Below are 16,961 nucleotides of genomic sequence, written 5' to 3' on the forward strand. Positions count from 1 at the left end.
TCACTGGTTAAATGAAGGAATATTGTACAGATGGCACAAACAGCATTTCAACAATCTCTTGTAGTGATGGCCGAACGGTTTGCCCGGCAGTCGTTTCGCGGCGAATTTCGGCTGTTCGCGGTCCGCCCGTTCGGCGGACTATTGGCGCAGTTCGCCCGACGGACTTCCGTGTTTACTGTGTAAAAGAACTTTGACCTATGATGACACTTTCATGATGGGGTACAGGACAGCCAATTGAGACATTACAGCACATGGACACTTGGACATTCCCCCCAACTTATAAATACACCCGATCCGGCGGCCATTTTACATTCTTTCTTCTGTCACTATAGGGAGAGGTTGCTGTGTGGAGCAGGGAGAGATTACAGTGACCCAAATCGCTAGCTATTTGGTACACAAAAGTTATTTTCAGGACTGGTATAGGTGTTAGGTGTAGTTCAGGATAGGCAGTGCTGTGCTAGTGATTGTTGCAGCAGCCTGAGTGTCTTTTGTCAGTTTAGAGAAAGGGACAGGACGGTGTGTGCTGCAGGGACAGCCAGTTTAGTCATTAGCTGTTACTATCATGTCCACAAAAGTGCTATTTCAATTATTGTTCCAATAGCCTCTGTTTTCTCAGTTTGTATAGGGACAGGCAGGAAGCAGTGTGTGAGGCAGTGAGGGTCAGTTTAATCAGTAGCTGTTACTATTAGTTCCACAAATGTTCTTTTCAGGACTGGTATCAGTGGTATGGTAATAGGCTTGTACACATATAATATTCTTTCTTCCAAATATAGAAAGAATATTATACTTGACTGCTGCCCTTCTGCTGCAGTCTGCTAATCATTCACAACCCACTTGTTCCACAAAGCTCCTTATAAGGACTGGTAACTTGGTCTGTCTAGGGTGCTACAGTACATAGGGTTGAGTGAGGTACAATCTGCCATTCTATAAGGACTGGTATAGGTCCACAATACATAGGGTTGAGGTGCACTACTGCTGACCGCTGCCCTATACTGCAGCAGTCCTTCATCGGTATAGGGACTGACGTACAGTCTGCTAATCACTCACACACAACCTACTTGGTCCACAAAGGTCCTTATAAGGACTGGTAAGGTATAGGGTACTACAGTACATAGGGTTAAGTGAGGTACAGTCTGCCATTCTATAAGGACTGGTATAGGTCCACAATACATAGGGTTGAGGTGCACTACAGCTGACCGCTGCCCTATACTGCAGCAGTCCTTCATCGGTATAGGGACTGACGTACAGTCTGCTAATCACTCACACACAACCTACTTGTTTCACAAAAGTCCTTATAAGGACTGGTAACTTGGTCTGTCTAGGGTGCTACAGTACATAGGGTTGAGTGAGGTACAGTCTGCCATTCTATAAGGACTGGTATCGGTCCACAATACATAGGGTTGAGGTGCACTACTGCTGAACGCTGCCCTATACTGCAGCAGTCCTTCATCGGTATAGGGACTGAGAGTTTTGTCACAGGGTCATTTAAAAAATGACAGGCAGAGGAAGAGGCAGGCCCTTCCGCAGGGGTGGTAGGGGTAGGGCAGGAGCAACAGGCTTGAGCCAAAGTGGGAAGTTGCAGAAGGTGCATTCAATTACTTTAAAGGATGCACCAGACTTGGTTGAGTGGCTCGCTCAGCCTTACTCTTCTGCACCCTCCTCATCCTCTCGATCTGCACCCTCTTCTTCACTCTCTGCTATGTGCACCCCCAAAGACACTACCACCAACAACACCACCACCACCACCACCACATACCTTCCGCTTGAGTCACAGGAATTATTTTCCGATCCATATCCAAGACATTTCTGATGCGCAGCCACTCTTGGTATTGGATCAGGAAGAGGAGGTAGCAACAACCGCTACTCAGCAGTCTGACGACAGTACCCAGATTAGCCCAAGGAGGAGGTTGGTCCCCGGTGTTGCTGTCTACTCCGAGATCTCTACTTATAGCGGTGGGGAAGGTGACGTTGATGATGACGTGTCTAGTGATGTCACGTGGGTGCCCACAAGAGAGGAAGAGGAGGGGAGTTCAGAGGGAGATATGGACCAGCAGATAGGGAGGAGAAGCAGGAATAACTTACATTGCACAGGAGGGACAAAGCAGACTGCAAATGTATCAGGAGCGAGTCATCGACCATGTACGGTCACATCTGGCACTCCCAGGACACCGGCACATGGCTCCGCAGTGTGAGCTTTTTTTAACGTGTCCGCTGCTGACAATAGCGTTGCCATCTGCAATCTTTGCAGTCAACGCATTAGTCGCGGTAAGCCCAACACTCACCTAGGGACGACCGCCTTAAGAAGGCACATGCTACGGGAGCTCCGGAGGTGAAAATGCCGCAGGGACCACACACGGTGACTATACCCCCTACCTTTCCTTACCCCTCCTTCCCCACGTTCCCCTATCCCTCCTTTTTCTTTTCTCTTCTCTTTATCTCCTTTGCTATTCTCTCTCTCATCCTCCTTACCCCTCTTACTTCCTATCCTTCTCGCCTCTCCTCTTGTTCTTCCTCTCTCTCTACTGCTTGGTACTCCTATATCTCTCTGCCAGTCTCTTTCACCCTTTTCCTCATGGCTGGTGTTCCTATGTGCCTTGCTGCTCCTCTAGCACACTACTTCGTAGATGCTGCTACTCATGAGAGGTTAATACTGTTGGTAGCTGTTTATGATCGGGTGAGGGGCTACCCTACTGGACCCTAAGGTGGGCAACACCACTTGTTGATTAACAGGGTCGGCCCAATTGTTTGCGGGGGGCCCCCCCGGGGCTGGCGGTTGCCGGCCCTGAGGGGCCTACTGGAACGGGCCACTGGTTGGGTGGTCCCTGCAGCCCTCTCTTCTCTGTTCTGACTGTTCTACTATGTTGTAGTAATGCATGACGTGTAATGCACTCTTTCAATATAAATAAATATATTATTTGACAAAAAAAAAGAAGGCACATGAGCAGCCATCACCGAGCCGAGTGGGAGCAATGGAACACACAAAGCCGCACTGCAGGCTCTCACCGTCCAGCCTCGTCTTCTACTTCTCCTTCTCCTCTCTCCTCACAATTGTCCTCCACTCCACCTTCCATCACGCCAAGCTCACGTTTTTCTGCAAAAAGGCAGGCTTCCGTGGGCCTAATGTTCGAGCGTAAAAAAATGATGACGCCGGATAACCCTCTTGCCCAACGGTTCACGGTTGGCTTGTCAGAACTCATAGCCCGCCAACTACTGCCATATAAACTGGTGGACTCGGAGGCCTTTCGCAAATTTGTGGCCATTGGAACACCACAATGGAAGGTCCCAGGAAGGAAGTATTTCTCACAGAAGGGCATCCCAGAGCTACTGTATATGGCTATGTTCAGCGGCAAGTGAATGTATCTCTGGCACACAGTGTCGGTGCCAAGATACATCTGACCACAGACACGTGGTCTAGCAAACACGGGCAGGGAAGGTATATCACTTTTACTGCCCACTGGGTGAACCTTCTGACAGCCGTCAAGCATGTAACCCGTGGCACCCGTGCAGATTTGGTTTTACCACCACGGATTGCATGCAGGGCTGACTCTTCTTCTCCTCCTCCTCCTACTCCATCCTCCCTCTCCTCCTCAGCTGACTCCTCCTTTTCCGCTGCTAGCGTCTCTTCCGCTGCGTCGCCCAAGCTCCCCAGAACCTATTCGACATGCCAGGTGAGACGTTGCCATGTCGTGCTGCGTCTGTTGTGCCTGGAAGCCAAGAGCCACACTGGCCCGGCACTCCTTTCAGCTTTGCGTTCACAGGCAGATTAGTGGCTAACACCGCTCAATTTGACAGTTGGTAAAGTGGTGTGTGACAACGGTGCCAATCTGCTTAGCGCATTGAAACAGGGCAAAATCACGCACGTGCCATGCATGGCACACGTCTTAAACTTGGTCGTACAGCGATTCCTTGTCAAATACCCTGGGGTCCAGGACATCTTGCGGCAGGCAAGGAAAATCTCGGCCCATTTCAGAAGATCTTACACGGCCATGGATCGCCTTGCTGACATTCAGCGGCGACACAATCTGCCGGTCAGACGTCTTATTTGCGATTGCCCGACGCGATGGAACTCAACCTTCTATATGCTTGATAGGCTGCTCCAGCAGAAACGTGCAGTTAACGTCTACCTGTATGAACTCTGTGGCAGAACCAGTTCTGGGGAGCTGGGTTTTTTTTCACCGCGCCAGTGGCTGCTCATGCGCGACGCATGCAGACTTCTGCGCCCATTTGAGGAGATCACCAAACTGGTTAGTCGCAGCCATGGCGCCATCAGTGACATGGTACCTTATGCCTTCTTTATGGAGCGTGCATTGCGTCGTGTCATTGATCAAGCTGTGGAGGAGCAGGAGCGGGAAGATGAGGAAGTCGCAATGCTGGATGAATTCCCAGGGGGAGCTACTCTATCTGAGACAAGTGAACAACAGGAGTCTGAAGAGGAGTCAGAGGAGGATGGTGCCGGCGCGGATGAGGAGGAGCAAGAAGAGCATGCTTTAAACCTTTCTGGGATCCCTGTTGTGCGTGGATGGGGAGAGGAGAATGAAGAGGACGATATTATCCTGGATGATGAGCAGGAGCCAGGCCACCACACCGCTTCAATTTTAGTGCAAATGAGGGCCTTCATGCTCCAGTGTTTTAATAGGGACCCCGTATCAAAAGCATAAGGGTCTAGGACCAGTACTGGGTGGCAGCGTACTTAGACCCCCGGTACAAACACAAAATGGCAGAAATGTGACCGCCGTCACAGAGGGCTGTCAGAATGCAGCACTTCCAGGCCTTGCTTCGAGAAATGCTGCATTCTGCTTTTGCGTGCGCTGGCAGAGGAGCAATTCCCACTCCCAGAGAAGGAGTTGCGGGTACCAATCCAACAGCGCCTGCAAGAAGAGGCCGGTTTGAAGATGTGTTGGTGACTTCGGATATGAGGTCATTCTTTCAGCCGACCCATCGACAGGTGTCATCCGGATCCAGCATCAGGGAACGCCTAGACCATCAGGTGTCCGACTACATCGGGTTAATGGCCAATGTGGACGCTCTGAGGAGTGATGAACCCTTGGACTACTGGGTGGGCAGGCTTGACCTCTGGCCAGAGCTTGCCCAATTTGCAATCGAACTGTTGGCTTGCCCCTCATCCAGTGTCCTGTCCGAAAGGACGTTCAGCACAGCAGGGGGGATCGTGACCGATAGGTGTACTCGCCTAGCTCACGACAGTGTTAACTACCTCACATTTCTAAAAATGAATGAGGCATGGATCTCGGAGGAATTCAACACATGTGACCAGTAGACCATGTATATATCTATAAACAATTTTTTTAATCGAGCACACAGACCTTCTTTCTTCATTTGGCTCACTTCCTTGTCCAAAAAAAGCACACCGTACTATATGCCCGTACCTGTGCTGACTTACTCCTGGGGCTGCTTACTATGAGGGGCTCCCACCATCCCTGTGCTATGCTGACATCCTCTTGGGGCTGCTTATTATGAGGGGCTCCCACCATCCCTGTGCTATGCTGACATCCTCCTGGGGCTGCTTATTATGAGGGGCTCCCACCATCCCTGTTCTATGCTGACATCCTCCTGGGGCTGCTTATTATGAGGGGCTCCCACCATCCCTGTGCTATGCTCATTATGAGGGGCTCCCGGTACAAACACTTAGACCCCCGGTACAAACACAAAATGGCAGAAATGTGACCGCCGTCACAGAGGGCTGTCAGAATGCAGCACTTCCAGGCCTTGCTTCGAGAAATGCTGCATTCTGCTTTTGCGTGCGCTGGCAGAGGAGCAATTCCCACTCCCAGAGAAGGAGTTGCGGGTACCAATCCAACAGCGCCTGCAAGAAGAGGCCGGTTTGAAGATGTGTTGGTGACTTCGGATATGAGGTCATTCTTTCAGCCGACCCATCGACAGGTGTCATCCGGATCCAGCATCAGGGAACGCCTAGACCATCAGGTGTCCGACTACATCGGGTTAATGGCCAATGTGGACGCTCTGAGGAGTGATGAACCCTTGGACTACTGGGTGGGCAGGCTTGACCTCTGGCCAGAGCTTGCCCAATTTGCAATCGAACTGTTGGCTTGCCCCTCATCCAGTGTCCTGTCCGAAAGGACGTTCAGCACAGCAGGGGGGATCGTGACCGATAGGTGTACTCGCCTAGCTCACGACAGTGTTAACTACCTCACATTTCTAAAAATGAATGAGGCATGGATCTCGGAGGAATTCAACACATGTGACCAGTAGACCATGTATATATCTATAAACAATTTTTTTAATCGAGCACACAGACCTTCTTTCTTCATTTGGCTCACTTCCTTGTCCAAAAAAAGCACACCGTACTATATGCCCGTACCTGTGCTGACTTACTCCTGGGGCTGCTTACTATGAGGGGCTCCCACCATCCCTGTGCTATGCTGACATCCTCTTGGGGCTGCTTATTATGAGGGGCTCCCACCATCCCTGTGCTATGCTGACATCCTCCTGGGGCTGCTTATTATGAGGGGCTCCCACCATCCCTGTTCTATGCTGACATCCTCCTGGGGCTGCTTATTATGAGGGGCTCCCACCATCCCTGTGCTATGCTCATTATGAGGGGCTCCCACCATCCCTGTGCTATGCTGACTTCCTCCTGGGGCTGCTTACGGTGCTGGTGTCAGTGCTGTATATCACGGTGCTGGTGTCAGTGTTGTATATCACGGTGCTGGTGTAAGTGCTTTATGTCACGCTGCTAATGTCAGTGCTGTATATCACGGTGCTGGTGTCAGTGCTGTATATCACGGTGCTGGTGTCAGTGCTGTATATCACGGTGCTGGTGTGAGTGCTTTATGTCACGCTGCTGATGTCAGTGCTCTCTATCACGGTGCTGCTGTCAGTGCTGTATATCACGGTGCTGGTGTGAGTGCTTTATGTCACGCTGCTGATGTCAGTGCTCTCTATCATGGTGCTGCTGTCAGTGCTTTATATCACAGTGCTGGTGTGAGTGCTTTATGTCACGCTGCTGATGTCAGTGCTCTCTATCATGGTGCTGCTGTCAGTGCTGTATATCACGGTGCTGGTGTGAGTGCTTCATGTCACGCTGCTGATGTCAGTGCTCTCTATCATGGTGCTGCTGTCAGTGCTGTATATCACGGTGCTGGTGTCAGTGCTTTATGTCACGCTGCTGATGTCAGTGCTCTCTATCATGGTGCTGTTGTCAGATCACTCTATCACGGTGCAGGTGTCATTGCTGTATGTCACGCTGCTGATGTCAGTGCTCTCTATCACGGTGCTGCTGTCAGATCACTCTATCACGGTGCAGGTGTCATTGCTGTATGTCACGCTGCTGGTGATCATCTCCTGCACCCTCTTCTTTGCCTACCCTGGTCCCTGACCTTCCCTCTCCTCCATTGCCTTCATGCGCTCCACAGTCCCTAATTGTCACAACAATTTCCCATATAAAAAAAGAATGCTTGTAGTTGTCGATCCCAGATTCACCTCATACATGTGTTATGTCATTGGCCATGTGGTGGGACTATGTTTGCACAGCTATTAATTATTTTGTGGCTGCAAATTTGACCTGTAGGTTTGCGAAGTTCGCCTCCCATTGAAGTCAATGGGGCCCGCCACGAACGTTCCGGTTCGCAAACTATCGGCCGCGTTCGCGGTCCGCGTTCGCGAAACGTCCCGTCGGAAGTTCATCCATCACTAATCTCTTGTAGGATGCATTTAAAAAAAATAGATTGTGTGCAGCCCAAAATTTATATTTAAGTAAATAATTTTAAAATAAAAATGGAAATAATACAATGACTACACAGGTAACACCTTCTCAGAATTTTTCAAAGGTCTTAAAGAACTTGGCCACCGTGCACACTAATTGGAGCAAAGAATGGACACAGCCAGGGGTGGACTGACCATTGGGCCACTCGGGCACTGCCAGAGGGCCCCGAGCCACAAGGGGGCCCCATCAGGGTTGCCAGCCTCAGTAAAACCAGGGACAGTATGTAAAAATCTGTGTTTTTTTTACATCTGTCTCTGAAATGTCCCTTACCAACATCCTTTTGGTCTAAAAATCCTGAGATTATAGCTGCCCACCTCTCCAGTACCTTCTCAGCCAATAGAAACAAGTCTGTGTATACTGTGTGTACATGTATGTGAATACTGTGTGTGTGTGTGTGTGTATACTGTGTGGCCCCATAATCTTGGATTGCCTGGGGGCCCCATAATCGCCTATTGCCCAGGGGCCCCATGAGTTGTCAGTCCACCCCTGGACACAGCCACAACGGTTCTGGAGGGCCATGAAAAAGACATTGAGCAACTCCATTCAGAACTGAATCTCCTACAAGATAAGCAGGTAGATGCAGAAAATCGAGAATGAATGTTTAGTTTTGTGGACTTAAGTATTCAGAAATAATTCCCCCCTCTGCCCCTCCTCTTCCTCCTCCTCTTCTTCCCCACTCCCTCTTCTTTTTTCCCCCATATAAAATTTAGTTTTACTATTTTGTTCTATTCAGTACAGAAATTGTGTGCTATTATTTATAAAAAGAATACATTACCATAAAAAATAATCAAATAAATAAATAAATAAAAACAGTGAAAGAGCAGCTATCACTCCACAGTGTAATCACCACACTAATATCAATAATGTATACCTACTAACAGAGAAGCTCTCCTTAATATAAATGACCAAATGTACACTCAAAAGGTGCATATAAACAACAAAGCTTATACAGTGCCTTGAAAAAATATTCATACCCCTTGACATGTTCCTTATTTTGTCATATTACAGCTATAAACATAGTTGTATTTTATTGGGATTTTATGTGATAGACCAACACAAAGTGGCACATAATTGTGAAGTCGAAGAAAAATTATAAATAGTTTTCAAAATTATTTACAATTAAATATGTGAAAAGTGTATTTGTATTCAGCCCCCTTTACCCTGATACCCCTAACTAACATCTACTCAATTGCCTTCAGAAGTTGCCTAATTAGTAAATAGAGCTCACCTGTGTATAATTTAATCTCAGTATAAATGCAGCTGTTCTGTGAAGCCCTTGGAGGTTTGTTACAGAACCTTAGTGAGCAAACAGCATCATGAAGGTCAAGGAACACACCACACAAGTCAGAGATTACATTGTAGAGAAGTTTAAAGCAGAGTTAAGTTATATAAAAAAAAAACATCCCAAGCTTTGAACATCTCACAGGGCACTGTTCAATCCACCATCTGAAAATGTAAAGAGTATGGCACAACTGCCAAACTAGACATGGCCATCCACCTAAACTGACAGGTCAGACAAGGATAGCATTAATCAGAGAAGCAGCCAAGAGGCCCATGGTAACTCTGGAGGAGCTGCAGAGATCCACAGCTCAGGTGGGAGAATCTGTCCACGGGACAACTATTAGTCATGCACTCCACAAATCTGGCCTTTATGGAAGAGTGGCATGAAGAAAGCCATAAGAAGTCCCATTTGCAGTTTGCGAGAAGTCATGTGGGGGATACAGCAAACATATGGAAGAAGGTGCCCTGGATAGATGAGACCAGAATTTTGGCCTCAAAGCAAAACACTATGTGTGGCGGAAAACTAACACTGCCCATCACCCTGAACATACCATCCCCACCGGGAAACATGGTGGTGGCAGCATCATGATGTGGGGATGCTTTTCAACAGCAGGGACAGGGAAGCTGGTCAGAGGCGGGTCAGTCACAGCTTTTTTTTTTCGGTCTATCGGAGCGAGAGAAGAAGAAGATGAATGGACTTCGTGGGACATTTTTATTTTTACATTTTTTATTAAAGGACTTGTCCCAAGTCGTATCTTGTCTTTTTCACCATTTTCACACTTTTTTTGTGAAATGGTAGGGGTACATTTGTACCCTGTTACAATTTCACACAGAGGTGTTAAAGGGGGCTTCCAGATTCCAATAAGCCCTCCACCCGCAGATCCCACAACCACCTGGCAAGGGTTTTGGGGATGAGGCCCTTGTCCCCATCAACATGGGGACAAGGTGCTTTGGGGGGCTTCCCCAAAGCACACTCCCCATGTTAAGGGCATGTGGCCTGGTATGATCTCTCCCCCCACTTTTTCCCGGTCTGCCAGGTTGCATGCTCTGATAAGGGTCTGGTATGGATTTTTGGGGGGATTTTTTTACATTTTGGCACGGGGTTCCCCTTAAAATCCATACCAGACCTGAAGGGTCTGATATAGATTTTTAGGGGGGCCCCCACTCCATTTTTTGTTTAATTTTGGCATGGGGTTCCCCTTAATATCCATACCAGACCTGAAGGGCCTGGTATGGAATTTGGGAGGACCCCCACGCAATTTCTTTTTTTAATTTTGGTTTCGGGTCCCCTTAATATTCATACCAGACCCAAAGGGTCTGGTAAAGGACTGTGGGGGAATCCCATGCCGTTTTTTTCAATGATTTTTATGTGTATTGCCGGGACCAACAATTCATTATAGCCGCGAGTACTTTTAAATTACTTTTTATCCTTTAGAAATGTCATTTTGTGCAGGGACTGTTGTAAACATGGGAAACATGTGCCACTTTACAGGCATACTATACACCCCCCCCCCCCCCCCGGTACAAAATTTAAAGGAATGTTACACTTTTATTGTTTCACTTTAAGCATTATTAAATCACTGCTCCCGAAAAAACTGCCTTTTTTAAAACTTTTTTTCAATATTCATGTGCTACAAGTAAAGGTAAATCTTTCACAGTATTAGAAATCTTCCACCATGAACTGCCACCAAAGAATATCACCCACATGCCCAATCGGGTGTCTCTCACCTAATGTGATGAACCCCTTAAAATAACCAAGGACCTAGAGGTGGTGGTCACTGAAGTCACTGGATATTAAGAACTGTCACTGAAATTTGCACAACGTTGGAATTTTATAATATGTGGACTTTATTTATTGCTTTTTGGTTGCGCTACATTATATTTTGTTTGAAAGTATTTTATTGAGAGTCATATGTGGATACACTGAGAGGTGTTGGCAGCAATCACGTTAAGCCTGCTAATAGGCTAATACACTGAATATTTATTTTATTTTATTGATTCACCTTATTTTAGTATTTTGCTGATTATATCTTTTTCAAATAGTGTAGTATTGCCTTTGAGTCTCTAATAAAAGTAACACTCACAATGCGCAGAAACACATACTAGTGTGTGTTCACAGAATGCATATTGAGTACTTAACTTAGATCTGTCAGCTCAGCAAGATGCCACCTCATCGTGAGTTCGTCACACAGGTCCCGCCTGCCTCATGCATATCTCCCCCTCTGAGCTTTCTCAAAGCAGTCTATGGTGGCAGTCCATGGCTGAAGATATCCCATACTGTGGAAGATTTACCTTTAATTGTGGCACATGAACTGTGGTGGTGTCTTTTATTGACACTTACTGTATAATCTAATTGGATGATTTAACCTAATTGGATGACATATGGGACTGTTTTTATGCTTTTTTTATTACTTACAACCTAATTGGATGATGTATTAGATTGTTTTCCTAATTTTTACGTATTTCTGCACATGATTGATGTTTGTGTAATGTATGATCTTTGTTGTTTATATGCACTTTTTAAATCTACATGTGGTCATTTATTTTAAGGAGCACTTGATTGTTAATAGGTATACTATTTTGTTCTACAATGCCACCTGATGTGTATTGCACTCGTTTACATTGATTCCTATGATTGTAGATAATGTTATTGTTTGATTATGGCAGGCTCCCCTTGTGGGCTTGTCTTTTCTTTTTCTTTTCTCAATCCTGTGCTTTCTAAATTGTATTTTGTGGGTATTTTATTTTTTGCATGTTTACTGTATTTTTGAATAGTTGTCTTACCTGCTCAGGATCTATTCACTTATCCTATATAATGGGTCTCCGTACTTCATATGTCTACATTAGTTTAGACCATATATTTATACCACTTTACATGAATTTATAGCACCTACACCTGGGCAGATAGGACACTTTTGGTTCACTAGACCATAAAAATTGCAAAACACAAAAAAATGTATGCAAACACCCAAAGGCTAGCTCCTCAAAAATTTATTTTTATTAAATGAAAAAGATCAAAGCATGAAACAGAGGTTTGCTATACCATACAAAATCACCCCTCCAGAAAACCCACACACTTCCCATCCACATACCTACACCCTCCCACTAAGAATATGGATCCCAAACACTGACTCCCCTTCAGAAGCCCAGAGCAGCCCTCTTGGAGTGCTAGGACAGTGTGACCACAACTCCCCCTGAAAGATGGATCCTCTATAACAACAGCACTTGAATTCTGATTGGACCACGGTCCGTAAATAGTGGTACTCGTAACACAGAGTCCTGAATGTGGCGACACTGCACCTTAAAGCCACAATGGGTGAATGCAGTGGAACCAAAAATCAGGAATCCTGAGACCAGTATCCAGAACAATGTGGAATAGCTGGGTCAGTAATAGTGAACTGACGAATGGATGGCAGTCCATAAATATGGGATAGAATGAATGTAAAATGAGGCTCTCTATAACAGATGCAGAAATTCCATAAAGCTGCTGTTCCACTGCTGCATGTCAGGCAGTGAACTACACCATGAGCTGTGTGCTGCTGATTGCTCTACACCTGAAATGGTTCCGAGGATACAGCAAGGATAAGGTTAAGACTGACAGACAGGATCTATGTGAGCCAGTATGAAAAATGACAGAGAAGTCTCTCCTGCTGCATGTGGGCCGGCCAGTGCTGTCACTGGGTCCCAACTAAATGGGTACTCACGTGGTAAAGCCAATGTGACCAGTGTGCAGACTGTCATATACTCAATATCCCATCATTGCCGTCTAGCGATTCCTCTATGTGCTCTGTGCGCTTAACAGACATGTCCTGCTGAAATCCCAGATGTACAAACAGGGTTGTAGCTGTGGATCACACAGCACACTGGTGTGAACAGGTGTCTCAAATCCGTGTTAGCCTGCAATGGTTGAGAGCATGTTAAGGCACCGCCCATTGATCAATTTCATAAAGTGCTAGTCCATATAAGAGCCCTCTCTAAGATGCATTAGTTTGGGGATTCCATCATATCATTAGTGCACTATACACATTAAAATAGTAATCTACAAAAGTTCATACCAGGAATATTGTACAGTCAAAACATCATCATCCATAAAATATATGGTAAGAACATATATATATATACATATATATATATATATATATATATATATATATATATATATATATATAAAATATGGAGGAATGTATCTGGTTATATTATCGCTCAGAAAGCACAGCACCAAACAACTATAGCATATATTCCTTAAGGTAATACTTTACTTATACCTCATTTTATGCAGCCATGTCCTATATATACAGTCATGTCCTATATACAAAGTCATTCCCCCCTCACTCAATGATTTGTTTATTAATTTACTGTTTATGTCTCTATAGGAAACAGTGCAAGGACAAATCATTACTTAAGGCTTTTAGCGACTTTGAATCCAAGTGAAATATCCATTTGGCGTCCTTTTGTAGCAGTATTTTATCTCTATCCCCTCATCTATCAGATAAGCAAGTTTATAGATGGCTGCACATTTAAATCCCTTTGTTGATGCCCCATGTGAGTCTCTAAAATGTACTGCTACTGATGATTTATCATCTTTTTGAATTATACCAGACAGATGTTCACCAATTCTTTTGCAAAATTCTTGCATGGTCTTCCCAATATATATCTTCCCACATGGGCATGTTAATTGATACACAATGTAACTGGAGGAGCAGTTAATACTAAACTAAAACCAAACTAATGTCTAATTTATTTCACATTGTTAACCACTTACTTACCTGCAGTATAGTAACGGTTGGACGTGTGAAATACAGACATTCTGTTTAATTGTCAATTATCAAAAGGTTATTGATTCTACCAAGAAGTGATAATGGTGATAATTGTCTCCAAGGTACTACTACGCCCAGTTTGAGGGTGTTTCCATTAATTGTCAAAATGATCAAGTAATGCAATCTGTATTTTAATATTTCATGTAAATATTTGTCTTTTGTCAACCAATAAATGTAACTATTTTGTATGATCACTCGTCTCCGTGAATAAGTTTCACATGTATAGACTGTGTCATATAGATTGATTCTGTATCTTAAAAATATCTTCGTTAAAAATTACTTAATAAATATTGTGCGGGAAAATGTCCTTAAAAAGCACAACAATAGGGTTGCTGTGTTCTTGTGCTTGTTTGGTTATGGTTTATTGGTGTTGGTTGTTTTGCATGTGAAATGGTAGGACCCTCATCTGGTCTGGTCTGGTCTGACAGCAATCACCCACGCCTCCCTGTCTGAAGACAATGTTTTCACTGCTTGACTGTTTGTTTCTCCGGGCCAGGCCTCCCCAGGGAGCTTGATCACTACCCTTGACTCTGAGCGGGTGCCTTCTTCATCACAACACTGGATCGCAGCGGCAGGGTCAATTTTGGTGCTTGTAGGGGTGTTGTCTAGGGGAGTTGATTGCAGAGTAGCAGTAATATTCGGGGTGAGCCTCCACATCTAGTGTTACCGCCATTGGAGCCGCTTAAGTTTGTCCAGTCCGTTACTCTGCCCTTCAAACCCAGGAAATATCTCAGCCCATACTGACACTCCTAGCAAAATGGTTAATGGAATAGCATAATAAAAGGCCCACAGACACAGTTCAACTGTTTCAGCTCTCTCCCACACCAGCAAAGTGGTTAGTAGAATAGCATAATAAAAGGCACAGACACAGTTCATATAAAAGAAATTAGGATAGCGTTAAAAATTATAATTCTATAAATCAGTCCATCAGATATAGAAATATAATATTCTTATAAAAGTCCACCAGTGATTTTTACTAGGAGCCTTGGTTAATTTCTGATGATAGAAACTGCCATCAGTCATCTTATGTGAAGAATACACCACCAAATAGTAAGGTTTGCTTCTTACCAGCTCCAGGTGATCCCCCATTACAGCGAATCAAACAGCGCGTTTGGCTTATACCCAGTCTGGGTCTTTCTCCCAACAAAATCGTTCCCCTATTCACAGGGTGCCACTCACTCACTCACATGGGTGGATGGATGGTTTTTAAACTGCAAAAGACAAGAGCTCCATATAGCGTAAAACCTTTTATAAAGTTCATTCAAAATAAAGTAATGCACTTACACGTTACAAGTATATTAAAAGCCTCACGTTTGGTGTTATGACAACCAGAACGAACCCATCCTTTCGGGACACGCGGGAATAGGTGACGTCAGCACGTCTCTCTGCTCTATGCGTTTTGTCAGAAATGACATTGTCCAGGGCCACAGTTCAACTGTTTCAGCTCTCTCAGATTTACTTAGTCAAGAGAAGAGATTTAAAAGGATATTAGTCAGCCAAGTCCTGGATAAATAGCCAAGAAACAGTTTTAAAGCAGTCAGATTAACAATTAGCAAAAACAAGTAAATGATATCAACATTTACAGTAATAAACTGTAATAGATAAGTTCCTCAATTAAGCTATTGATTGCTGTAGTTATTACCACTGCTAAAAGGGAACCCCAGAATGGCCTATACTACTGTAAATCCTAATGAGGGATAAAATAATTTAGATATCAGTAACTTGTCCCCTTTAAGAGCAATGAACTAGTAGTGTTCAAAGTGCTATTGCCTTCACCGCCAGTTGGAGCTCAATGAAACAAGAATTCCTAAGTGTGGCAATTAAGGCACAGCAGCATAGCATAGCTGCTAAGTGTGGCATTAAGGCATAGCAATCCTTTAAGCAATCCAGATAAATGGTGTCTGTGCACATTGTTCAAAGGGTGGTATTAATGGCTTATAACTGAGTCTGCTCTTGGGCAAGTGCCCCCCTCACCAATCCTGAGAACATTCAGTAACCTCCAAATGACTGATCAAACGATTCTTCTTCACTGCTGAGTCAGTGTGCCATTCAACTCCAGTGTTTCCAGCGATGCTGCAGAGGCACCCCTCAGGTAGCTTGCTATGACTAACACACTGGGCAGGAGCTGTAAGGCTGTGTACCTCACGATAGGCCGCAGTCTTCTCACACAGCGATAAGATGGACTTTGTAGTCCTTCCTCTTTAAGAGTCAGTGGGGTCACTTTGTGATGGAACTTCATGTCCCATAGTCCTCTGCTGCTGCTTGATCATTGGCTTTCTCTTCCTGCCAATAGAGAGACAGAAGAGAAAGCAGAGCGGGCAGATGTGAGCACTGCTCATCACACATGGATGACAAGAGGGAGGAGGAGACACCCCCCCACTGAGACTGACAGGCACACTCTACAATTGCATTCCATAAAACCAGTCCATTCCTGTGTAATAAACAAACAGCAGATTCTGATGGTAGGTACCTCCTTCTGCAAGGCCTTCTACAGGATACTGAAGTAATAATTCTGACTTATCATGCCCCAAAATGTAAACTTGGGTCCCTTTCTCTCTCATAATTCCTCCTTTTTGACAACCTATCAGGTGGGCACACTATTGCTGGCTGGTTCTGAAACCCAAATTGGATAAATATCCCTCTGATAATTTTGTTCCTTCTAGTGATGCCAAGAAGATCCCTGACTCTCTGATATTGTATGACTTGATTGACCTCTGGAGAGAACTCCACCTCCTGGTAAAAGTTTACACCTATTATTCTCACCCACATAATTCTCATGCTAGAATCAAACATGTTTTTATGCAAAGAAAATTTCTCCATCTAGTCCACTTAGTCCCTATTCTAACAATACCTTGGACAGATCACAATCCAATTCTAGTAGTCTGTCAGCCATTGCTATGCAAATGAATGTACTCTTCATGGATAATAAATGATTCTTTACTGTCTATAACCTCTATATGGGCTGGCTTGGTCCAAAAATTAATTAAGTACTTTACTCTTTATTCAGGTTCGATCTTTTCTCCCACAACATTCTGAAAATCATACAAGACAACCATGACAGTAATTGGCATGAAGCAGCAATTGGAAACCTTAATCAGTGCAGCTTCGGCTCATTTTACACA

This window comes from Lithobates pipiens, unplaced genomic scaffold (assembly GCF_037356315.1).
Source record: "Lithobates pipiens isolate NorthernLeopardFrog02 unplaced genomic scaffold, aLitPip1_a1.2 Scaffold_10, whole genome shotgun sequence".
Lineage (NCBI taxonomy): Eukaryota > Metazoa > Chordata > Amphibia > Anura > Ranidae > Lithobates > Lithobates pipiens.